This window comes from Haliaeetus leucocephalus, unplaced genomic scaffold (assembly GCF_000737465.1).
Source record: "Haliaeetus leucocephalus isolate CR32 unplaced genomic scaffold, Haliaeetus_leucocephalus-4.0 Scaffold184, whole genome shotgun sequence".
Taxonomy (NCBI): Eukaryota; Metazoa; Chordata; class Aves; order Accipitriformes; family Accipitridae; genus Haliaeetus; species Haliaeetus leucocephalus.
Window position 1 is genome coordinate 13,617,478 of NW_010972620.1, and position 25,753 is coordinate 13,643,230.

Below are 25,753 nucleotides of genomic sequence, written 5' to 3' on the forward strand. Positions count from 1 at the left end.
AAACATACCAGAGCTCCAAAGCCAGAATTCCTGGTCACGTGGATCTGGGACTGAGAGTCCTTGAAAACTCATGTAGGGCCTGCTCTGTAGGAGACTTGTCTCTTGGGTCTGGAGCAGGGAGCCTGCAAGCCCTGCTCTCATGGCTCACAGAGCTGTCAGGCTCCCGACGGAGGAGCTGCGACTCTGGTCCCAGTAGCACAGGGACAGTCTAAGAGTAGACTCCCGGGAACCACAGATGCCTGGAGTTCCCACAGCGGGTCAGTGACAGTCACATCTTTGTTACTACAGAGAACATAATTTTCATGTATGAACACTGAAGACATTTCAGCTGCACTGTTTTAGCACCTCTGTATGTAACTCAATTTCTGGTTAGTAAGAAGTTTTGAGAATGTCTTTCAATGGGATTTGGATTGAAACCAGATTTCTTCCCATAGAAAGGAAATCCTGCTTCTCAGCCTGTTCTGTTTCTTAGAAATTGATTGTTACAGAAGTTTGTTCATAGTTGTGAACGGGCCAGGACTTTCACTGGAGTCATATTTGAAGACTCAGTCATTGTCACAGTTCATGTGGTGTTGACATTTTTATGCAGAAAGTGAAAAAAAGTTCTGGGTCTTTTTTCAGTCTTAAAGAAAGAATGTGAAAGAGTATATGAAAATGTTTGTGCTTTGTATTTGATACCTGTATCTAGAATCATTGTTGGAAAAAAATTTGCACCCTTCCTTCTACCCCCCCTGCTCCACTTAGAAGGATAATTTCTGTAGTTTTGTAATCTAAGAAAAACAAAAGGGAAGTAAAAAGAGGTGTCTGAGGATGGAGCAGACTGTAAACATTTTATATCAGGATTCTTTTCACTTCTTTAGCATCTTCCAAAGTTGTTCAAGTCTGATGCCGCTTTCTTTAGTGATATAAATCAGACTGCAGCCTTGATCACTGTTATTCGTCTTCTGGAGAAAGCTCACTCAGAACTTGTTGAATAGACAACAGCAATTTTTGATGAAGAGCAGAAGGAAACTGATTTGTCGTGAACGTAGAGGCAGACTCTATTGATCTTAAGAAAACCTACTTCATTCATCTCTCAGTATTCAGAGATTACCCTTTTTCTGTAATCAGACTTTGCCATCAGCAAAGATTGGGCAGCCAACAGGACCCAAGTCTCTGTGGCTTTTCCCACTGCTGTTTCTTGTACCCTTCACACAAGGCTTATTGTTACAATATTGGGGAAATTCCAGGATCCCTGGGGCTGGGGCAGTTGTCTGACAGCTCTGTGTCAGTCATGGCTGATAACAAGCTTTATGTGCACAGATTTAGGAAGGCCAGCATGATTTAGCTGGTCTGTGTGTGTTTGGGCCCAAAGGTTAAGACCATCTAGAGTGAGGGATAAAGCCAAATGAGCTGAGATTAAGACCTGAAAAGACGAAACGTGTCTCAGGCTTAGAATCTGAGGTAAGAAGACAAGTCAAGCAACGCACTGTAGGAGAGGAAATGAAATCCAGGAGATACGTCAGACAGTAAGTAGATAATGTGGCCTGAGGCAAGAGTGTGAGTCAGGAAACCAAGGATTTCATGCTGCTCTGTTGGCTCCAGGACGTAGGTCAGGAAGACCAGCAACAAGTGCAGGTCGCCTGGTTAGGGGCAGAATTAAGAGTGACACGGCAGGAAGCACAGTTCAAGGCTGAGATGGCAGAAAGGAGGAGAAGGATTTGGGAGGACAGCCGTAGCCAAGGGACAGCTGGGACTGTCAGGAGCTGGCTACAATGATTGTCCCTGTAAACTGGCAGACGGGAAAGATCACTGCAGTCAGTCTCCCAGACCTGCCACTGTCTGGTCAGGGCGGGTTGCAGGCAGGTTGGTCACAGCAAAAGAAGTAGGAGAAGGACTGAAGGAGGATCCTTGCCAATGTTAATTTAACAAAAACTTCCTTTAACCCAACATGTTTAATACATTGTAGGCACAAAGAATTATAAGCTCTGCCAGCATAGCTTGTCTTGTCCTTATAGTGCTCTTTCTGGGTTCAGTAAGGTATATTACTGCAAGATGAAAAGATACATGACTGATCCAGGCAGTAGATTGAAGTTGAGTAGTGTAAGCCATCCAAGTAAAAAAAAAAAAAAAAAAAAAAATAATCTGAAAAATTTCTCCTTTGGACAGAACAGGTATCATACTCATGGTACAGGAAGGCACATGTTTGTATGGATCTGGATATCCTAACCAGCGTATAGAGCTAAGCAGTTAAGAAACAACCGAGTTTTGGATGGGTTTGTATAGATTTTAGTTCCAATAATATTATGTAACCATTTGGTATACTGATGATCCTTCAACTTGTATAGCTGAGTCTCTGTGTACAGCAGTATTTTTGTTGGTAGTCTGTAGCTGTTGTTTCCACCAGCAGAAAAAAGAGTTTAAATTCATAGAATGAGTCTGACTGTTCTTTTAGGGCTTTGTTGTGAGGGAAGGAATGAAGAATATACTAATGTCTGTGGATGAAGGCTGAGAGAGCAGAAGTTTGTGCAAAGTGATGTTAGTTTTAAAATCAAACTACTTATTTTTTTTATGAAGAGTAACTAGTCTTCAGAAAAAATGAGATGGGATTCTAAGTGCAGATAGTTAATCCCTGAACTGCTTATTATTGTTTATTATTTTAAAGGTCTGAACATTTGTTTGAATGGGCCTTGTAAAAGTAGTGTCCATGGGAACTCTTAGTGTAGAATGGAACTTTTTTGGTATGTTTATGTTAGCATGTCAATCATAAGCAAAAAACCCCAAGGACCTCAAGCCCCAAGATGACTTCAAGAGTCACCTCTAAAGTTTCCCTTGAAGTTTTGTTTCTAGGAAATGAATTAGAAGAAAAATCAACTTTTGTAGGATAACGCTGTTTTATTTATATCCAGACACAATTTTTTTTTGTTAAATTCTAAGATATACTATACAGTTTCCTTTGTAGACTCAGAACATTCTGATTTTTTCCCTTAGGTTTTCAGAGATTTGCTTTTATAACTAGTGGAAAATTCTTTAGTATTGACCCTATAATGATGAGAAATGTTTAATCTGATGGTTTATTTTGGGTTTTGTAGGCAGATAGCATTAATAAAATTGATATTTATAAATCAAATTAATTTAAAAATTCTATACTGTATCCCCATGAGGGTCCTTATATTATCATATTTAACACGAATTCTTCAGAAATCTAAGCATACTGGTTTTCAGCTGGAAGTTGGACACAACAATAGATTGTCATTCTTCCAGTTAAGAAAGAATATGCTCATATTGTCAATGAAAAATCATGGTGCATTGGCCGAGTTCCACAATTGTTCCTCCAGTAGAGGTTTTTCAGACAAGACGTATATTCACCTTATAAACAAAGTGACTCTGAGTGTACTGCTCGCATTCCAGTTCTGCATGGATCGCTCTCTCAGACTTCCGGGGGAAATGGAGAAAGGTTTCTTGTGGCAGTGTATTGTTTTTCAGTCTTGCGTACTCTAGCAAATTTCATAACCAACTGTTCACTGATGTAGTCCTGCTGCTTGTAAAGGTGATGTAAACTGTGTGTAGACAAGGCTAAAGTTAGAATGAAGAAAAGTGGTTAAAATGCCAGAGACTGATATTAACGGCTGGTGGGATCAAGGCAGAGTTTTCGTGTCTACTCAGTTTATGAACATAGATGCAGTCTGAAAGGCTATGCTGTCTTTTAAGGTCCCTCTATTTGTAATTTCTTTACGGTTGATCACACTTCTGGGAGCCTCATGGAGGTTTTCTTCTTCTTTGCCTCTCAAGGAAACTTTTTTGGATTGTTGCCTAAGTCATAGCCCTTTGTCCTGTTAAAGCTAACGCTACTGCCTTTTATTAGAGACTCCGGTGCAGAGTGCATAATAGCTGTAAAGGTAGGGCATTTGCTAATAAAGAAACCCATATCGCATTTTTTGTAATGCTTCAGCTGAAGTTTCCTAAAACAAAACTAACTCCGTTTATTATTTTTGGCCTGTTTAAACAACACTGATATAAATATAACTTGTACGAAAGCTTGGGTGTAGGCTAACTTATTTCTTAATATATTTAAAGACAAAAATCCAGCAGAATTTAAATCGCTCTTGTTCATAACTCTGCTGTCAAAATCAAATGCTTTTAGTCTTAGCAGGATGTGTGCTCGTCCTTAATTTCTAAACTTCCTTCCATTCGAATCCCAGTGTTTCAGCTTTTATCTGGGGAGGTAGGTAACCTGACCTTTCAGTGAGCCAGCCAAATTTGTCTTCTTCATGGCTTACACAAGGCATGTCAGTTATGCATTTTGCCACAGTTTGTAGCTTTAAACTGAGCAGCTGTTGCCTGACTGTTAGTTTGGACAAGTGCAGCGTGCAGACTTTTTGTGGTATTGGAAGTACCTGCTCTTCTGGCATTTTAGGAGGAATCTAAGATTCAATGGAAGACACGTTTGCTGGTAAGATTTGTATTTCTGTGGCTCCTAGTACACAATTCTGGTTATATGTAGGTAGTGAAAACAAAGCAATAGTTTTAATTCCAGAGTTAGAAGTAGATTGGGTGAGGGGTTTCTAATCTAATGTTGGATCTATAATGTCTGCATTTAATAACAATGCTTTAAGGACACAAAACTGTTGCTAGGTGGAAAATGAAGTAAGGATTTAATATAAACAATATGAAATACAAAGTCGTCTCTCAGTCTTAAGTGCGTATTTTGTATTTCAACTTGTTTGAAATGGAATGTAATGTAAATCTAAGTAATTTAGGTATACTTTGCATCAGTTAACATTGCAACTATTTGGTATCAAATTATGTTGTGGTACATTCCTTTGTTTCTTATTCTACAAAAATAAGTGACTGTTACAAAAAATGCTAGACAAAATATGAATGTCAGATATAATAAAAGTTTTTGAAAGTAATAGAACCTGGTAATTATTTTTTTCCATAAAGTTTATAAATTACTTAAATGTTACAAGTTAGTAACATATTTTTGCATGTAAATCCACTGCTGCTTTTTTCTTTAGCAAGCTTTTGTTCTTGGATCTTCAGTATACAAGTTCATAACTTGTAACCAATTTGTGTTTGGTAGATACTGAAGGCAGTTGATTTTTTTCACTTTCTGAATGACATGAGTGCATAGCAAGATGTAAAAGCAATGTTTCGCTACTAATTGGTCATAAAGAAACACCTATACTTACTTTTTTTTTTAAACTGGCATATGTAACTTAAATTAATGTTCATAATATTTTACTCTGTGAAAGGAATGTCTTTTATGTGCTAACCCTCCCATTTCCCTAATCTGGCTGTTAGCTAAAGGCTATGACAAACATTTACCATTCAAAGAGATAGTATCCCATTGCAATAGAAAGATTTTTATTGGTTGTTAACACCTTTATTTTCACCTCAGTGATTGAGACAGCACAGAAAAAAAAAGCCCTGGTATCAAGTGTATCTGTATTAATTGCAAAATAATAGTGGTTTTTTCCCCTTTATTCAGTGAGTGATAACTAATCTGAGATACCTAGTAGGATTACAAGAAATGGAGGGGAAATTATTTTAGTTAATTTCAGAAATGCTAAAATTATAAACTCAGACCCTGCCTTTGACAGGCTGATTTGTGGTGGTTTTAGCTTTGATTTGAGGTAGAACAAGGCAAGCATTTTCTAGAAAATAAGCAGATATGAGAATCTTTGTTAGTGCATAATTTGCTTAGTTTTTATTTAAGGGGCTTCATATTGTCAGTTTTCTAATGTTTAAGTATTTGCTTTGGAAATAGTTGTTATAGCACAAATTGAAAATATTTTGCCTACAAAATACCAAAACAACAATACAAGAACTAGAAATACTATTTCATGCTAAAAGTACCTTTAATTGCTTCTTGTGATTAATTTAAGGGCCTTGCACAATTGTACAGCAATTAAATATTTTTATCCTTCATTTCCCATGGACTTGGTACAATAGATTTCATGCACATTTTCAGCTTTCTTTATAAAGTGTTCAGATCTTTTAGAAATGGGATAGATCTGAGGCTGTTGCTTTAGGTCTGCCCCCCTGTCCCCAATCACCTTTTCAATTTCTCTTTCCTCTGATATTTTGGAGTAAAGCACAGCTTTACCTTTTGACTTAACCGTATTGCCACAGGCAGAAGTAGTGTCTTCTGAGAGCATTTTTCTTTGGGAGGAAAAAAGAAATCTTAATCTGGAAAAACTATAGTTTTGAGTGCCTTTTTATATGTTACTGTTAGATTTGCAGAGGATTTGATCTGAAGTTGGTCGCCTGTATTTGCTTGTTCAGAATTAAATTGCTAAGCTCTGCAGAGAAATGGAACAAAGATTTCTTTAACATGGATATTTCCTTATAAAAGTGCAGTAGTTACTGAAATATCATAAATGTGTATGACCTTTTCTAAAAATTCTTATAAGATTTTTTTCAAATAAATTGCTCTTCTGAGTTTCTAGAAGTTTCAGACAGGAAATCAGAAGAATCAAAATTGGAAACATTGTTAGTCTTTGGGACCCGATCCTGAAAATAGCTATACCTAAAGCCATTAAACTACATGGGCTTTTTTTCTACACACTCTGTTTTGTAGAATATTTCTAGGTAATACTACCATTTCTTACTACCTCCAGCTATAGAACTGCAGCCACTGGCACCATACTGAGACTTCTGCAAATCTCAGAAGGGCATAATGTCCCAAACATCCAAGTTTATTTTCATGTACCCAACCATCCTGAGCTGCACAAGGTCATGATAGAATTTAAGGTTAAAGACTAGACAGATCTTTTTAGAGATCTTTAAAATGTCATTTTTATCAGTGAATAAATTAACCAAAAATAGTGTTAACAAAAACCACAATAAACCATTATCACATCAATAATTCAAGCTAAGAAACCAGTACAATAACTAATTTGAACTTTAAAAGATTAAAAAATGGTTAGTGTGGTCAGAAAAGAATGCTTTTGCCATATTTGCTGAAAAGAGTTACATCATAGTAATTAGTTCTGGTTTTGTCAGTGTAGGCATGTTCTTGACTGAGAAAATGTAATTAATATTTTATGAACTTACTTGTGGTGTCATACATTAAAGCACCATGAAATAGTTTTGCTATTATTTGTTTAATAGTGTCTTCAATTTAAGTGAGAAAATGAACCTTAAAAGTAGAATTTTCTTCTAGGTTTCAGATCTTCATAATACGCTGTTCTGTAACTGCCATGAAGTAGAAGGGATCAATTTAAATTGCATAGTTCTTGTCTACCTTATAGGTAAAGGATTTGTGAATGTAAAACCTCCTGAAAGCTGTCAACACACCCACCATTCAAGCATGTGTTTGGAACACAAAAGAGAAAGAGGTGTTAGCTTCAGGTACTGATTGTCTTGAAGATGGTGGTAGGACTTTGCATACAAGCTTAGTGTTCAGGAGGAAAAAGCTTCAGGAATTTTCTGTAACCATATATAGAGTGAATTGTTTTAAAAAAGACAACAAGGAAAAACTAAAATATATTTAAAATTCCTGTATGCAGAGATACAGCTAGAACTGTGTCTGTAACTAGAATTTCTATTTGCTACCAAAACCAAATAATACTGGATTTTTTTTGTGGAAAAGAAACAGCTGACCACACACCCCCCCCCCCCCCCAACTTCCTTTGAACATCAAGAGGAGAAAATAGTCTTGATTTTTCTATGTGGAATTATATGATTTAAAAAGAACAAAGATAGATCTGCTTCAGAACGGAAGTTGATACTTTTTATTTTGAGAATATAATTTTTGCAAAACCTATCAAATAATTAGCCAAAACATTTGGATAAAATCAATATAAATTCATAAACATTTTAGTCACACAAATATGAAATAATTTTATCCAGAGTTTTGTGCAGAGATTTGGTGTTTAACATGCTCACTTTTGCAAAAATATGTTCTTTTAAAAAAACCTTTTTATGTATAAAATGTTGCATCTTTTAAAAAACATAATTGCTTTCTTCACGTTTTCCATAAGCCATGTAAAAAGCATTAATATGGTAGTTTTACATTTACATTTTATTTGACTTAGAGCAAATTCTTGCTGACTACGTTCCTGCATATTTGATCTCTTTCTCATATGATTGAAAGTTAAAGAACTGCAAGCAGGTTGGGTGTCAGAAACAAAACAAACCCCCAATATTTTCATAGTTTGGAAATGCACTACATTTTTTAAAAAGAGAAACAAAATTGCATTTGTTCCATTACTTTTGGCCACCACAATGAATGGAAGTTACAGCTGCTTGTTTGATGGTAGAATAAGGTTAGTACTGTAATATTTTATTTCTTAGTAATAGCTACAATAACAAAATTGATGGAGTCGTGAAAGTAACAGTTTTCTGATTCTACTGGGCAGAAAATTATATCACTTTTTATGTCAGTGTGGGAGGACTGGTGAGAAACAGCCTGCAAAAAAGCACTTGTTGGTTACAGTGCATCACAAGCTGTCTGTTGGTTAAGTATGCCATGTTGTGCCAATATGTTTGCTGTTTTACTGGGAGGCAAGAATAAATAAGTCGTATGTAAAAGCTGTGCAGTAGTGCTCTCAGTCTCATCATTGCTGACTGTCCAGCTTTGAGCACCTTCTATAGACAAAAGTTCAGGAGGTATGTGATAACTTTCAGATAGATAATAACTACTGTAAGGAGGAAGTAAGCAATTGTCCTTTATGTCTTCTGGGAGTGGGACAAAAACTGGATCTGAACAGCAAACACCTCACCATAGGTATTTTTATAGGAGGGGGAATTGCCAGAGGAGTGATCCAGTCAAATTGAAGGACTTCTTTTAAATGTCACTTGAAGAAAATGGACACAGGTGGTGTTGGCTGGCATAACCAGCAGGACAAAAGCAGCAAGGGTAGGGAGGAAAGAGATGCATGTGGCTGAATACAGAGGGACTAATTTCAGAAAGTTGTTACAGGAAAGGGAAAGCTTGAGAGGCAAAAAAAAAAAAAGTTTAGTGATTGCGTAGATGATGGCACATCAAATTTTAAGACGGGAGGGCTATAAGAGCTTGTTGTTTGGGAAATTAAGAGCTCATAGAATTGCAAACCCTAATGTCAGTGGAGACCACTAGCTATAGTCTGACATCCTTTTAAGATGTCATTTACTTAAACCCAGTTGTCTCTGTTTTAAGGTCAGTAGATGAAAGGCAGCAGTGCTAATGTACAGCCCTCAGAGGATGCCTTAGAACTATCATCCCTGTGCACAGCTTTTTCCAGTGGTCAGTGACACAGTCAAAGGGGGGTGACTTATTTCTAGTTTGAGTTTGTCTGTCATCAAGGACCAACTGCTTGTTCTTGTTACGCCTTTTTTTCTGCTGGATTAAAGTCTTTAAAAACTGACATATTTCCACTGTTGGAGTTGCTTACCTATCTACTGCAGTCAAGTCACGTCTCAATTCTCACTTTATTGAACTGAAGTTACGCAATTCTGATCTAAATCTCTTCCTCCAGGTCTCAATATTCAAGCCTGGAATAATTTTATAGCTCTCTTCTGCACGCTTTGTAGTTTGTCTGTGTCTTTAAAAACATTGCGTTATTGGTGTCATCGGTGATTTATGTGGGATGACCTGGTTTTGCCACCTCTCCCTTTTAAAAACTCATAGAAAACATTTGGGTTTAGTGTCCCTTCTTATTTTTTCAGAGCCATTGCCTTTAGGAAAGCAGAACTCCATTCCATACACAGGATCTACATTTATTGTGTCTAGAATACTAACTATTTCCAATAGATATAAAGTGTGTACACTAACGTGACTACTTTTTGCTCCACTATTAAGGTGATATTTAATGGTTTGTGAGGTAAAATGCTAAACTGCCATCTAACAATCCTGGAATCATTTGGGTTAGGAGGGACTGTGCCGGTCATTTAATCCAACTCTGCTCAAAGCAAGGCTGATGTATTTTATTTTCCTAGTTGTTTTGTTTTCTTACTGTGTGAACAATATTGTTGACAAAGTTGGCTCTAATTCCATTTTAAACCTTAACCACAGTACAGGTAGCAGTGGCGCCACAAGGAAGGGAAAGAAAGAGAACTGTGAATTTTTACTATGTACTTTCAGAGAAAGAATTAATTGCATTTGAAGTCTTCAGATTAAGGGATATATCTTAATATCTGAGGATCTCAGAAGGTACTAATTTTGAGTTTGGTTTTGGATAGCAAAATCATTAATTTTGAAAGTTTTCATGTTAGAAAAGGACTGCAAACACCTTTTCTAGTACAATCTGCTAAAGCTAATGACAAAGACACAATTCATTAAAAGGTCTTGTGACTGTTTAGAAGAGCTTTTATGTAGTGAGTGTATTAATCCTTTCATTTTTACAAGATAACTAGTTACAAGTGTAATACATATAGCTGTACTCTGGTTGCTTGAACACAATCTTGTATAACCATATCTTTGTTAATTTAGCTTACACTAATTCCCAAATCACATGAAGTAAACAAAAACAATTACAGAAAATAATTGATTATAGCAGGATTTAGTCTAGCAGAACTATAGCAGTTCACTAGTGAGGCCGTAAAAAAGCTTGCATGGATAAATAAGTATTTAAAGCATTTGTATTTGAGGTAAGAAGTAGTAAGTGATAGTGAGGCAAGTTATAGATGTTGAAATCTCTATTATGAAGTTAGGGTTGATTTAATAGTTTGTGTAGTCTATTGTTTTACTTCTTTCTGCTTCCAGGGAGGTGCCTGCCCTGTTCTCTGCAGTCTGTTGTATTCCTCTAACCCCTCTATGTCTTAAGCTCCTGAGTCATTGAATGGGTTTCAATTCTAAGGCTGAATCACACAGGCTCCTCCACTCTAATTTAAATACATCTGAAGGAAAGAAACAAAATCTTTTCGGCTTTGACTTCTCAGCAGTTCTTGTTATTGTGTGGAGTGCTTTTCATTAAGCTACATAGTATTTTTTATGTCTCAGGACTATAGATTCTTTCTTGGACTTCACAGTCTTATTAAGCATACCAGCATTTCCACTGAGATAGACGCATGCTTTAGAACAGCTTTTGAGGGCATCAGTGAATTTCAGCAGGCGACTTAATAGTTTATTTGTTTTGTGTCTGTTAGCCTGGTTAAATCATTACTATTGGAACAAACTGAACTGAGAGCGCTAGTAGAAGCAGAAAGGAAATTTTGTAAGCCAAATAGGCTATTAAGAAGTGGTAAAAAAAATGGCGATGTGTCTAACTGCTACAACATATTAAGAAACTGTTATCAATATTATTTAAAAAAACGAAGAAATAACAAATTGAGAGACTAAGACATTTGCTGTAGTTTGTCAGGAAATCTGTCATGTTCTTTAAGACCATGCCCATGCCATTTACTGTAAGACTCTGCTGTTCAACAAGTAATTCAGTTTGAAATATGTTTTTGCTGATTCTCCTAGCAAATTTGCAGATCAATTTTTCCATACTGATGTATAGCTCTAGAAACAATTTAGCCAAAGAAATGAAATTTACTGGATCTGAATGTTAAGTAATCAAAGAAGCAGTATCCGAAAGAGTTAGTTGGTCATTCATTTTCTGCTCTCCATTATTAGTGCTTTATATAAGTGAATGCATGTACTTAAGTTCATTTGGAGCAGCTGAGAAATGCATATTTTGTTGATTGCTATAATCTACATGAATTTGAAGATTTCCTTAAATGGAAATTTTATAATTTCATATACAGTCGTATGTTAATTCTGTCAATAATTTCTTTGCTTTCTGGTTCATTTTTAAAAGTTCTAGTTTGTTCCTACAGCTGTTTTTCACTTAGTGAGGTTTACCTTTTTGTACAGGAGTAGCAAAAGATTGAAGAATTTCTAATAAGCTTAATTTTAGGTTACACCACCCTATTTCACGGAGGTTAAAAGATGCTCTAGCATTTGCTGACTTACACATACAGGTGAATTTTCGTTTTGAGTGTAGTAATTTCATATGTGAATTTATGAAGATTGACCTGCACATGAACAGTGCATGTTTGCTGACTTTTCTTCTGAGAATATAGCAGAGAAAGCTGTTTTACTAGCTCATGAAGAAAGATGTACAGAAGGATTTAAAGAGTGAAAGACATTGCATTATATATGACATGTGGATGTTCAAACCTAATGGTGTTATGAAGTAAAATATTAGAATTTTATAGAAACTAATTTTTTACTAGGCAAAACATTTCTTTTTTTTTTAGGTAGTTGTTTGGAATACTAATTATTTTTCCTGGAAAAGTATTTTAAATGTATGCTAAGAGCTTTAATTTTCTATAGAATACATGTAATAATTTCACACATAAGGGAATCCTTTTGACCAGTTATGTAATCATAAAGAATAATACATTTTCTTAATGTTTGCTGTGTTTCCATTTCTAGACTTCTTGGCTGTACTGTCAAAAAAAGTATTTGGTTTGATGAATACTCTTTCTGTCATAGTTGGACACGTTGAACATGAGAATCTGTTGCTAAAACATGTATGCGAATTTTGCCTTTGACCCCACAAGTAACTAGCTCAGTGAGTTACATGTTATCCCAGCTAAACTGCTCCTTATATATAATTTTACCATTTACACTAAATTCTGGGTTGCCCTCATTAAATTCCATGGATACCTAGTAGCTCACCTGGCCATGTCTGTACTGCACGGCAGTCGTGGCTCTCACTGGAGCGCGGAGGTAGCCCAAGATGGCTAGGTCCTTCAGTTATTGGTATAGCCACTGAAATTAAGTGACCTTGCATTTGATGTGTTCTGTATGTCAGTGGAAGGACTTTGATCATATTGACCTGGGTTTTGCTAAATTTTATTTCTCTTTTTCCTATTAAAATGCCTCCCAGCATCCTTTAAACTGGGCTTCTGGCACAGTCTTTGTGATTCCAGAAACCTTGCTAAGAATAGCTGGCTAGTAGCAGTACTTTCTTAAAAGAAATACTGGCATGATATAATACTTCTATAACATCACAAACATGACTTACTATGATGGGAAGTTGTAAAATCATGTTAATCCTTTATAAAAATAGTATATAAATTTCCTTTAGCTTCCCATCATCCTCGTCATGGGAGAAATGATCTTGTTAAGGATGCCTGCTGTTATAACCCTTTCAAAAGTTTTCTGGTAATTGGTGTAATTAGATGTTTGCATTAGAAGATACCTTTTAAAGTTACCTTTTAAAATTCAGAAATTGCATTCTAAAATGAGGAATAGCTTCTTTCATTTAATTTTATAAACCAGTTATGCAATCCTTTTCTTTACTCTATAAATTTAGCTATGGTAATTGGTCTTTACCAAATAGGTATTGTACTACACTGGAAACTTGCATTCAAATTGCAACTTAGGAAAAAATGTGAGACGGGGTAACTAAGAGGATTGCTACTATTCTAGGCAGAGAGATTGGTTTTAATTCTCCCAAGTTAGAGAGGGAAGTAGTCTACACAGGAAAACAGCTGAATTACTTCCCTTCTGAAACAACGCTATGGCAAAAATTTGATCTCATTCCTCTGTAGTTACAGGCTTTCCTTTTCTCAGGCTGGGTTCCTGGGTTATAGTTTAATCCTACATGAAAAATACTAACTTAACGTTTTTTGTACATTTACAGTAATCTAGTTTTAATAGATACTACATATTCACCAATGAGCTTGGAGAAAAGACTATGTCTGGGGGAAGAAAAAAAGAACATACATTAATTCACCCCCAAAATAAACAATAAACACGTATTAGGAAAGCCACCTGTGGTTTTCCTGCACTGATCCCTTTCCATGTTGTGTATTGTAGTTTTATACATGAGATACTCTCCAGGTGTCCTTAGCTGCCTGCATTGGCAGACACTCTTAGAGGTTCCCACAGCTTTCAGCTAGTGTGCAACTCCACCTGCTTGTTTCTTTGATATTGCAAAATGCATGTGGAAGAAGCATGTTACGTTACTGTGATTATTTTTAAATTTTTCCTTTAAAGTATTTGTTAAATAACAAACTTGACCTGAGAGCACTTGTACAACTTAGCCCGTGATACCATATTTCTCAGAGAAAAAGTAAAACCCGTTTCTAGTTCATTGTCTTCACTTTATATCCTTTTTAATTGTTTTCATTATGACTCTCCATCACAACCAATAAATGTTGACGACATTTATCGTTGTTAAAATCATTTTTAAGCCAAAGTACCTTTTATACTGCCTCCAAGTATAGTCCTTTAAAACATACATGCTTAACTTGATGAGGTTATGCCTGTATAGTCCAACATTGCTTTTATGGTAGTTCATAAATGTGACTGTATTAATACTAGCTTTGAAGATAGTCCACATTTAACTCCAACTACAAGAAACAATGTAAATGATATATAGAATAAAAATTTAACTCCAACTACAAGAAGAAAATGTAAATAATATATAGAATAGAAGAGTTCAAAATAGTTCACTTGGAAGGGACCTACAACAGTCATCTAGTCCAACTGCAATAGCTAGCCTTAATTTCTTTCAATCCCACTTTAAGAGCTTGAACCTGTGTTTATGTAGGACTATACGTAAGGATTACAGCAAGGACGTGGGCTCTGATTTTACCTCTGTATTTTTGCGCACTCTAAATAGGACGCAGGCAAAATAATATTTTGAATGCAGAAACCAAACGTGGGGCAGCACAGCTCTGGATGTGTGGGGGTAGAGGTAGCTGACCACTGTGACAGTGCACTGTAGGACACGTAAGAGCCATGCATCTGCTGCATAGCATACCAGTGGGTGTTGTGGCTGCAGCCAGGTTACTGACGCGGTCATTGTCAGTTAATCATGTATTCATTTTTACATCCTAAATGTACCCCTCTCTTTTTGACCAGTTCCAGTGAATACTCTTTTAGATGTCTTAAAATACTTGTATGCCATTTCTTTAATAATGAAGTGCAAGTGCTAAATAGTTGTGATTTAAGAGTATTGGCTTTGCCTTTCACACTGTTGTGAAACCCATCAATTTATTTCCAGTTCATCATTCTTCTCCATTTTTGGCATCTTTTTAAACATATGTGTCCTTGGTTCATTCGTTTATTCTTGTATGAGAGAGTCTTTTCATATTTTCCTCTACATAGTGAATTTTGAACTTGGAGGTAGAATTACTGCACTGTAATAACTATTTCTTTATTGCAGTATAGAATTCACTATTTTTATTAACTCTTTGTTAAGTATCTTTCTAAATTCTGGTACTTTCTATAACAGCACTTTGAAAGGCCATATTGTTCTTGGTTGGTTCCTCCTGCTGTACACTGCTGACATGAATAATATAAAAATATTATCACAATACTTATGTGATGTTGCAATACAGATTTTTGACTGATGCCTTCATACATCATGCTACCTTCTCCGTTGTGTCTTAAGGCATTTCTTTGTGTATTCTTTGTTTAAATACAGATATCTTTCCTGGATTTTATTTTTGTTTGAAATCTAAAAATCTTGACTATCAAATTAAATGATAGTTGATACAATAATTCTCCCATTCACAAAATATTCTCATCATCAGGGAACATTCAGAGCATGCAGTAGAGTGAGCAACAGAAACCTCACCAAAGCTAAGTGGTGAAGGTGTAGATTGAAGGGTTTCTGCCACAGTTATGCAGATAAGAAGCTGAATTTGTATTATTCAAAGCATAATATAAAAAAAGTGAACAAGATTCCTTAGCAGATCACACAAAGATATTTTGAACACAAGTGCACTATCAAGAGTATTTGCTGCTAATGGTTCTATTCTCTGTCCTTTTTCTGTGAAATAATTATGTAGAGGACAGATCTCAAACAAACCAGTGTTATGATCGGATTCTGTTTAGGTGCTGAAAGCAGGCCAGAATGATGGAACCTCTGAACTGGTCAAAGATTTTTGAAGTGTATTACGTTCCTTTAAAATTCTTTCACTGCTAAGCTTCAGGGCTTAAATTGGGAACATTTAATCAAGTGTTGTTGTTTTTTACTGGATGTGACTTGGATTAATTTTATTCCAATAATCAGTAAGAATAATAACCAAAATACCTTATGCAGCAGATTTGCCTCATTTGGTTTATGTGGAAAATCTGGTAGCATCTTTCATGCACCAGATTGTTATATGAAGATTCAAAGGGCAAGAATCATTAATCATAAAGACTGTACACTTATCAGATCTTACTTAATTCTCATATTATTCCTTGATGTAATTATACTTAAAATTAATTTCTCAGATTGGCATCTGGTCTTCACTTTGTCATGCTTTGCTTCACTTGGTATGACACTGAAGCCATAGTGAACATTCGTATCATTTTTACCTTAAAGGACTATATTTAATGATTGTTTTCAAAGTGAAACAATTTTTATTGAAATATTCTTTGACTTTATGCATTCCTATTGTATGCAGTATTTGCATAACTGGGCAAGACGGGAACAGACATTTCTCTTCCCCCCCTATCTTTGAAGGATCTCTTGTCACATGTAATGTGGCCTTCAGGGTGAGACCGAAGTAAAGAAGATGATGTTTGTTACAAAATGTATTTCTGAGGTTCTTGAAGCCAAAAATGCAATTTGGGTTTGTGTTTGTGGTAATTGTTAGAAGTTGTGCAGCCAAGGAGCAAACTGCAGCAGATCCCAGCATTAACTAAATGCAGGGATTGCTGATTTGAAAGTCCAGTGCCCTCAGGCTAGAGAGGAATGCTTCAAGGCTGAGGCTCTGAAACATTGAAAATGTGTTGTTGCAGTTTTGCAGTTATTTACATTATGAATGCTATATTTTACTGCAACTACAGTTTGTATACTCTTTCAAATTTAAAAAGTGCCTAACCAAAAAAGAAAATATGAAAAATTGAGATCATGAGCCCCTGCTTTAATATGGGTACCTAACTTTATATATATGTTATTTTTAACATCCTTGTTTTCCACAGGTATTTATGTATTCTCAAATTACATTTTTGTTTAGCTTTTTTCCTATTCTCACTGATTTATAACAGAGTTGTGTTATTCTTAAAACTGAAAAAATTACTTAATTTCTACTTTATGTAAATGGAAAAAATAAATTTAATTTTGATCCATCTTGATCAAAATACTTAAATAATGGAACCTGATCTGAGATTCTTACACTCTGTTTAATCACTGCATATTTCTCCATTGCAGAGTTAAGACAGAGTTGTATGCGTTTTAATTTTTTCTGTCAGTGCACAGAAACTCCTGCTTTGATTTTGGACATGCTTTGTATCAATTTTTGTGGGTGAGGTTAAAACTTGGGTTCTGCTTTAACTCAGGCTGTAACTTGTTCATTTTGCAGTGAGAATTGTACAGTTCTTTTTCTAGAACACTCTTTTCTTCCAAAGTCCAACTCATAAATCTTCCCTTTTGACCATTTCTTTCTTATGTGCTGGAATTTATCTGGTAATTTATATATACACTTATTTAGCATTTGAACTTAACATCCCATATGCTATGCTGTATTTATATCCAGTATATTAAAAGGTCTCGAGTACAGATGCTGTACAGAGAATCCTCCTGCTGGTGTGTTGCTCAGGTCAAGATTCTGGTAGACTACCACCATGACATCCTTTAGGAGAAAGATTTGTGAAATGTATGTGAAAGTGGAATATTTCTGAAAACATCTCCAGGAGATTGGCAGAGGAGGGGATTCATGAGATGGGATTTCATTGCAGGTAAATAATGAAAAACCTGAGAACAGTTCAACAGCAAGGGTGGCGGTATCATATTAATGTCTTCACAGCCTTTCTGCGTATCTGTTACACTGTCATGTAAAGGTGTAGATTTACAAGTCAGATGTTATTTCCCTTAATTCCTTCACCCAGCCTTCATGATGATAGTTTCCTCTGAAGCAATAAAATATTGTGTCTGCTCTTGCACAGCGCAGGCTGCAGCATGCCACAGAAAGACAAGTGGCATGTTGGTATCAAACAGCTTTTGAGATCTAATTTTCAGCCAGCTGATTGGACACTCACTGTCTATCTAGCAAATTTGTAATTAAACCTTCTTTTGGCAGGTGTTCTGAAATCAGGATATAGTTTCATGAACTATAGCAATAGGTGAAGGTCCCCTAAAATAGCAGGGCCCAGGTGGCCGGTTGCCAAACATGTAGACTGGAAGCAATAAGGCTGCTTTCTGACTAAACATGTAGATGGTGGATCTCTTCAGACTTTTGGCAATACACTCTGGTGATTCTTCTCTCGTTAGTATCTATGAACATGTCTATGTTCAGCCAAACCTTGCGTAACACTAGGTGCCCTTTGTACCTGAAGTATCCATTTGCTACCATGGTAGCCTCAGGGTCATTTGTTAGGGCACTGCCTTCAAAGCCTGTTATTTCAGGTGCAGAAGAAATGTTTGTTGGCTGGGGTTAACCCGCATAATCACACTGATTGTTACACAGATACTCTGGAGGCATCGCTAGTCATCCTGTGTCTGCGTGAGGATGCAGTCCCAGCTCTTTGCTAGTTGCCCTGAAATGGAAAGGAATCAGGAAATCAGCATCAAATGGCATAAATTTTGTTCTGAGATCTGCTACTGTTTTTGCAGAGTCAAAATCACTGTTACAATGCCACTGTCTGCATCTTCTGTTCTGGTGAGTATACAGCCAGAAGCAAAAACAATGGATCCGTTTATTATGGACAGGTCTGTGATTGTTTCTATCAGCTGTAGCCAGTACCAGCCAAACTGCATACAGAGCAGGAAATGGTTGGTTAAATGTGTTGACAGTATATGGTAATGCAGAGACAAGCAGCCAAGTTCTTCTTTTGTACGCTGCAAAATATTTCTGTGAATGACTCAGGCTAGCGGAGTGGTAAAAGCCCTGGAATACACTGCCAGAAATCTGAGCAGCAGTGTAGATGTAATTACACAGGGCAGTGTGTAGCTGTTCGCTGGGGATGATGGGAGGCAGACATGGCAGTCTCAGGTGTGGTGAAATCATGGTGATACTTTAAATTCCTTCCATATTTTATGTCAGTGCTCATATATATAGTTTACAACCAGGGTCTTCTGAATCCAACCACAAACAGGGTTTAAATAGGTTTTCAAGTTCATACTTATGGGTAGGAACTTCTGAAAAATGTAAGGATTGCTATGTAATTGTTAATTTAAATTTAATATATTACTAAATCCTTCATGTTGGTGGTCTTAAAACTCAGCTTTAAAAATCTGAATGAATGTTTGTCTGTGCATACATTTTACCCTTTGAGAGTGTTTATCCACAACTTTTGTGGTAAAAAAAAAAAAAAAAGGTAATTCTTTCCCATGCCTATACATCTCAACTGTCCTGATAAGTATGTCATTTGTTTAGTCAAATTTGTTTCAAGTCAGAAGTTATATAGGCAGGTTGTATCTCTAACTATACAGTACTTTCCAATTTTTTTTCTGGAATTTCAATTGACTGGTGTTATAATTGCAAAAGAAAAAAAAGAGCGCACAGTTCAGAGTCTGATTTTCAGAACTGAACCCTTTGCCATTTCCTAAAGCAAGAAGTGATTTTAGGAATAAGTGGTTGTTATTACAAGTGCTCCCTGTCTTTCATTTGCTGAATTCCACTATGCTGGTCAGTTTGTGAGTCAGTATTTTGTGGTATATAATTGTAATTTAATTCAATTATACCTCAACATGATTGCTGCCTTCTTTTTAAATCCTCTCCAGAGGTTTAATAAATCTATTCAACAATAAAATCTCAGCCTCGATAGAAATATCTGTGAGTTATAGTTTCATAGTGATCTATTTCCAGCAAAATTCTGTTTTACAGCTGATTTCTACCTTTTTCTTTTTTCCTCTGTACTGTAGAAACTATTGTTCTTTTCACCAGGCCCATTGTGATGACTTGCTTCTGCTCCACCAGAGAGCTCCAATGTCTTGCTATTACCATGATCAAATTAAACTCAAAGCAGGTATTCTCAAACTAGCTGTGAAGTTTGCTGTTTCTATTCCAAACCTGAAAAAGATCTGATGCCCCCAGAGTGTGTCTGTAATATTGCTTGGTCTAATAAAAGATTATTTTCCATCCAGACCTTGGCTAAGTTAATCTTCTTTTCTTCAACTCATCATCTGGGAATCTTTCTTTGCTCAGAGTATTATTTTCTGTTTACTGGTACTCAGGTCATACTGAACTCCAACTTTATTTTGTGCAAGTACCCTGTAGCTCCAGAGCTCCCCTGCTAATAATTTGCAATGCATGCTGATACGTAGTTTTAAGAGGTAGCTCATATTGCTAGATTGAGGGATATGGAGAGAGAGCATGTGTGTCTTCTGATTCTTTGATACTTGACTCACAAGTAAATTGGAAGAAGAAATGGGATCTATTTATTTCAGTGGTTTCTACAGTGAAATTGAACTTGAACTTGATCCTGTTCTGTGGCAAGCTTCCCACTGAGTTTAATATTAGTCCCTTTGATACTGGAGTGAGTTGTCCACATTCAAACTTGATAACAGTGAATTCATGTTCATTAAAAGAGAGAGATATGTTTTTAATTATGGAGAAGAGGAACAGGAAATTAACAAAAGCTTGTTGGTTTGGTTATTATGGTACTGAGATATGTTGCATCCAAGGGACAGCAAAACAATGCTGTCCCAGTTATGCTGATCGGTATCTGAAGCTGGTGTTCAATTCAACTGTCATGTATTACATATGAAAGTGTCTTCTGTTTGGGGGAGGTTTTTATTGTATTTTTCCTCTTTTTTGAACAGAACACGTCAGTATTACATATATTGGCAGTTGTTCACCTGCAGCTCTTGATTTTTTTCCACGGTCTGCTTTTATTTTCTCACTGTAAACATAATCCATATGTTCTCTTAAAGCTTATGAACAGTTTGGATGATGTCTGTAGCATGGCTTGTTAAAAAGGCTTCTATTATGAATTGCATTACCTTTCAATAACAACTGAGAAAAATAATCCTCTAAGATTTTTGTGTAATTTCAGTCACAGTAGTATAATTTCATGGAAGCAAAGTCTGTTCTCAAAAAAGCAAGTGAGTTATAAGATCTTATAACAGGTTGAATAATTACTTTTATTTTTACAGCTATTGAAATCTGTTTTCTGCTTTAGAACACAGTTTGTCATAGTCACAGGATTTTCCCCCAGTAGCCTTCTAGAGAGTGAGCACTTTTTTAATGATTGTGATTTTCACTTTACTGCTTGCAGCTGCTGGTTTTTGAATGTATAGAGAGAATACTTCTTTTTCCTCAAAGTAAGTGTTGAAAGAAAAGCAACCTAGAAATAAAATGAAGACATAAATCCAGTTATCTCATTTGTCAATTCATCAAACTTTGTTGAAAGTCTATTTTAATCTTTTTGGCAGGTTTACACTTTTGAGATTGTGCTCATTTAAAAAGTACAGTGGCTTTTCCCTGGGTGTACTCCCGTATGCATAGCACATTCCTACAAGTATCAAAAGTAAGAGTTGTGTTTGAGCTGGGATGAAAGTAATTCTGTACCACTGGCCTTACTTGGTCACAGTTTACATTGAAAGCGATGTGATTTTATCGAAGTACAGATTGCATGGTTGGCAACTGTAATTTTATGCAGGATTAGCACTTTTAACATTGATGTGATTACAGTCAGGGCTGTATTTATTTTCCTTCTGTCTTTGTATGAGTTCCACTTACTTTGCTCAAACCCAATCCTGAATTTCTGCCTGGAGAAAATTGATGGCAGCAGCCCAATATTTATATCATATAGTGTATTAATAAACTACCGGTGTGCATGGTGAAATAAAATTTAATAAATAAGCACCTTTTAATTTTAACTTTACAAGAAATATGGTAAATGTACAGGTAATTTTGCTTTTATTGTTCGAATGTCTCACATGTCACGTAACTATTGTGTGTAGTAGAACATACCAGTGTGGAAAAATTCTATGAATGATTACAGATAATTAACACTAACCTTCTAGCAGTATTTTTCATGGGTTTATTTATAAAAGTTTCTTTGCATTTTTCTTTAAAGTGAACTCCCTGTTTTTCATACTAAAAAAATACTGAATCAACCTCTTGCTAATATAGCAAACACAAACATAATATGGTTCAATAAACACCAGAAAAAACCAGTTTTTCAAGACTGTCTCAACTTTTTTGTATACAAACACAAAAATGCACACACAGTTCTTACATACTTAAATGCTTGCAATTTATTTTTTCAGTGTAGCTTTTATAGAGCCTATACATACAGAATATGTATGGAAATTCTAAGTTTTATAGTAATAAAGGCTGAGTTAATTTGAAGTAGATCTGTTGACAGAAGAGCTCCTTACTAAACCTTGTAGAAAGTTAAAAAAAAAAAAAGTAATTCTTAAGACAGTGTTTTTTTAGAGTTTATGACAAGTCTAGGCTGAGTAATATCCTGAAGCAAGCATTCTGTATTTTCCTCCCATTCTTGAATAGATAATTCTTTTGTTAGAGAAGACAAGGCGTTTTTGTTCCCATGTGTATCAGCAATGATTAAGTCAACCCGTGAGTCCTTTTTTGAAAGCTAGGCAGAAGTTATCTTGTTTTGATTAATAAAAGCAGTCCTTGCTATTTAAAAGATTATCTGCTTCAGCTGTGTATCAGAAGGATAAGCAAAGCTATCAGTTCCAGCTTTAGACAACTTGCAAATGAATAGTCAGGGTCTTCATTTTCTTCTACTAGCTTTAGCATTAACTTGATGTGGTAGAGCCCGAAGAATAACACCATTTACTGCAGCAGCAGCTAATTTTAGTGAGGATTGTATCCTGCCTTAACTCTAACAAAATCTACCCTGATTTATGGCCTGACAGCAGGTCCATTCTGCAAGTTAATCTAAGGACCTGGTCGGTCTTTGAAGCACAGAAAGATATGATCTATTTCCTGAAGAACACAAATGGACAACACAAAGCTAGAGGACTTGTGGATGAGACTGGTTAGGGAGTTTTATAGCAGAAACACAGAAATGCAGCTCAGTTCCTGGCATGAAAAATAACAAAAGTCTTGGACATGAAAAAGAGACAAAAAAATAGTCCAGAAAAAGGACTAGTTTAGTACAGGCAAATAAAAAGAGAGAAAGAAAAAGGAGTAGACTTTTGTGCAAAGTGTAAATCATGGAGGGTGGTGAAGCTGAGAATGAGGATCCTGGATTTTCTGTGATAAAACACTTAAGACTGGAATGAAGAAAGATAAAAAATCAGAATCTGGAGAGGTGAAATATGTCAACAACCAAGACTTGCAAAGATGTGAATTATGGATGATAGAAATATTTATAGGTGTAGAAATAGTCAACAGAAATAAGTTATACTTCTGCTTTCTCAGTATTTATATTCATACTTCAGCCATGAGCTGCAAGCCTTTATAATTCTGTTTGGCCTGTGTGCCTTTCCTTGGATATCAGCTGCACTCTTGCTGCAGCAGCTTGTTCCATGCACTTTTACATTAAAGACGTGGCACTTGTTTAGTTCTTCCATTTTAATGGAGAATTGAGAAATGCTAGTTTGAAATTCAGTTTTTTGAATCAGGAAGAGTTTTATTTATTTTCTATCTCCTTCCAAATCCAGCAATACCAGTGGCTGATCTTGTTTAGTCTGTGACTTGAATCATCTTGGCTTAGCTTCCATGAAAAGTTTTTTCTTTTTGACGGTTTCATTTTTCTGTTAGAATGAAGCTGGCTTATGAAGCTTTTGTTATGGAAGATCATGGTTTCATTAAAGATAGTTTCATTAAAGGCTTTCAAAATCCCTGCATTAGCTTTCTGCTGGACTTGATCAATGGGCAGTCAGTCTAGTGAAATAAAGGTCAAATGAGATATTTCTAGTAGTTTCTGTCAGTCCGGAGATACACTGTGGAGCCACCTTCTTACAGCTGGTCACATCAGTGTGTTGATCCTTGTTCTTAGATGTGAGAGGTTATAATAAATGGAGCCTGAAGGGTGATTATGCTTAGGCAAGGCACTGTGCGATAGGATCATGAACTGTGCTCTAGCCTGTTGCAAATTCAGTGTCAACCTTTGCCAGTTTTTGAGGTCTTTGAGCAAAGCTGGAGTTCTGAGACAATGTGGATCTGTTGAAAGTGTGAATGTGGGCGGGTTTTGTAATGTACGGTGGGTACTGTAATGGAGAAGGTGAATTATTGAGAATGCACCCCTAAATCTCGTCAGCAAGCAGTGCATCAGGGAACAGCTCATCTTCACTTGCGTGTTATCTCTTTTCCATCAGTCACTACTTGACTGGGCACTCCTTGTAGAGTTAGGCCTTCCTTTCCTACTATATCGATAGATATAAGGTGTTTATAACTGTAGATACCAAATAACGTTGAATTCGCAAAGCACCAGTATTTCTGTGGCATTGCATTGTCCATGGTACTTGCTGTCTTGTCTCCTGCGTTACGTGATCACCTGCAGCCGAGTCATGATCTGAGCTGTCTGGCCCAACTGTCCTTTCCTGACCTCAAGTGTCCTCTCCAGAGCTCGGATGCTGCCAACAGCTACGGCTTGTTAGCAATTGGATGTGTTAGTTGCCTTCTGGGAGCACGTCTTCTGGTGCAGTTTCGTCTGAAAAGGAGCCGCTTCGTGTGCTCCAAGACTGTAAACTAAAGCACAGTAAGTGAGGATGTTTGGGAGATGCGCTTCAAAAGTGTATTTGTGAGCTGAAGGAAATTGGCAACGTAGACACAACCTGTACACACTCGGTTTCAGCAGTGAGGCACAGGAGAGGCTGGTACAGGCTGTACATTCTCTGCCTTCTGGCTGACAGGGTGCCTCGTAATTCCCGGGAAAGTCCATGAGTGAGAAGAGCTGTCACACATGGGGCAGCAAGGCACTGTGACTTCTAGGGAGCAACTGGGTGGTAGCAGATGTTTGCATCATGCCTTCCACATCCTCCTCTTTCTGAGAGAATGCTGGTTGTGACAGTGACAGTTTGGTCCGTATACGCAAAGCACTGTGCAAATATACAATCCCTGTAATATAAAATAAACATTATATTTTGCATTGTTTTTATTTTAGCATAAGCTTATGTTCTGTTGCAAAGTCAAGAACAGTGCAAATGAGCTTTAAGAGCTTTTTCGTATGGAACTTTTCAGAATTGTTCTGCACAGATTGAAGTAGAAAATGGAATTGGAGTCCCATGTAGAATCAAAGCAAACAAGACTGAAGGCAAGCCCAGAAGCTCACTGCGCTTCACCTGCTGCCCAAAACAGGATTGATGTGTCAACATGGTGTTCTTAACTGTCTTTTTGTCCCTTGATCTTTCTTGCAGGAATTTCAGTGACAGAGATTTCTTGATACCTGCAGATACCATACAGCACTACTTCGCTATGCTTGAAGTTATACCTGTTCCCCACTATGTAACCAGGATATTGCTTGTTGCAAATTGAAGTCTGTTGCTTTTTTCCTCCCCAGTCTAGCTACAGAAACAATTACTCTTTGGCTCTTTCTGAAGCTTTTTATGTATTTCAAAATTTCTCAACAGGTTCTGTTAGCCCAAAGGCTTTAATTAGGGCTGCTATAATTTATCTTTTGACCTTTAGTAGAATCTATTAAAAAAAGGCAATTTTCTGTCTTTTTAATTTCCCACTGATTGAATAGAGTTTGCCTAAAATGAATGCAACAAGGGAAACCTCATGTAGTATATTTTATGTTTATTATAAGAGAATGAATTGTAATCAGTCATTATGAGCTTGGGTGGTTTTTTTTAGAGAACAGAAAGGATGTTTTCTTCCTCTACGAAATGAGAGTTTATTGATATAAAAAAAAAAATTGAAGTAAAAGATAGATCTGGAGTGTACCTCCATTATGCGTGCAAAAAATCTCTAAAGATATTTTGTGAAGCAATGCAAAAAAACCCCTCCTTTTCCTGGGAAGGAAGAAGAATACAGAATACTATGACTG

General features: G+C 36.3%; 1 protein-coding gene across 1 annotated transcript in view; it reads left to right on the top strand.

The window, feature by feature from the left end:
- Positions 1-25,753, top strand: part of PLCE1 (phospholipase C, epsilon 1) — a 134,702-nt gene that overhangs the window by 51,110 nt on the left and 57,839 nt on the right. The gene's annotated exons all lie outside the window — the stretch shown is intronic.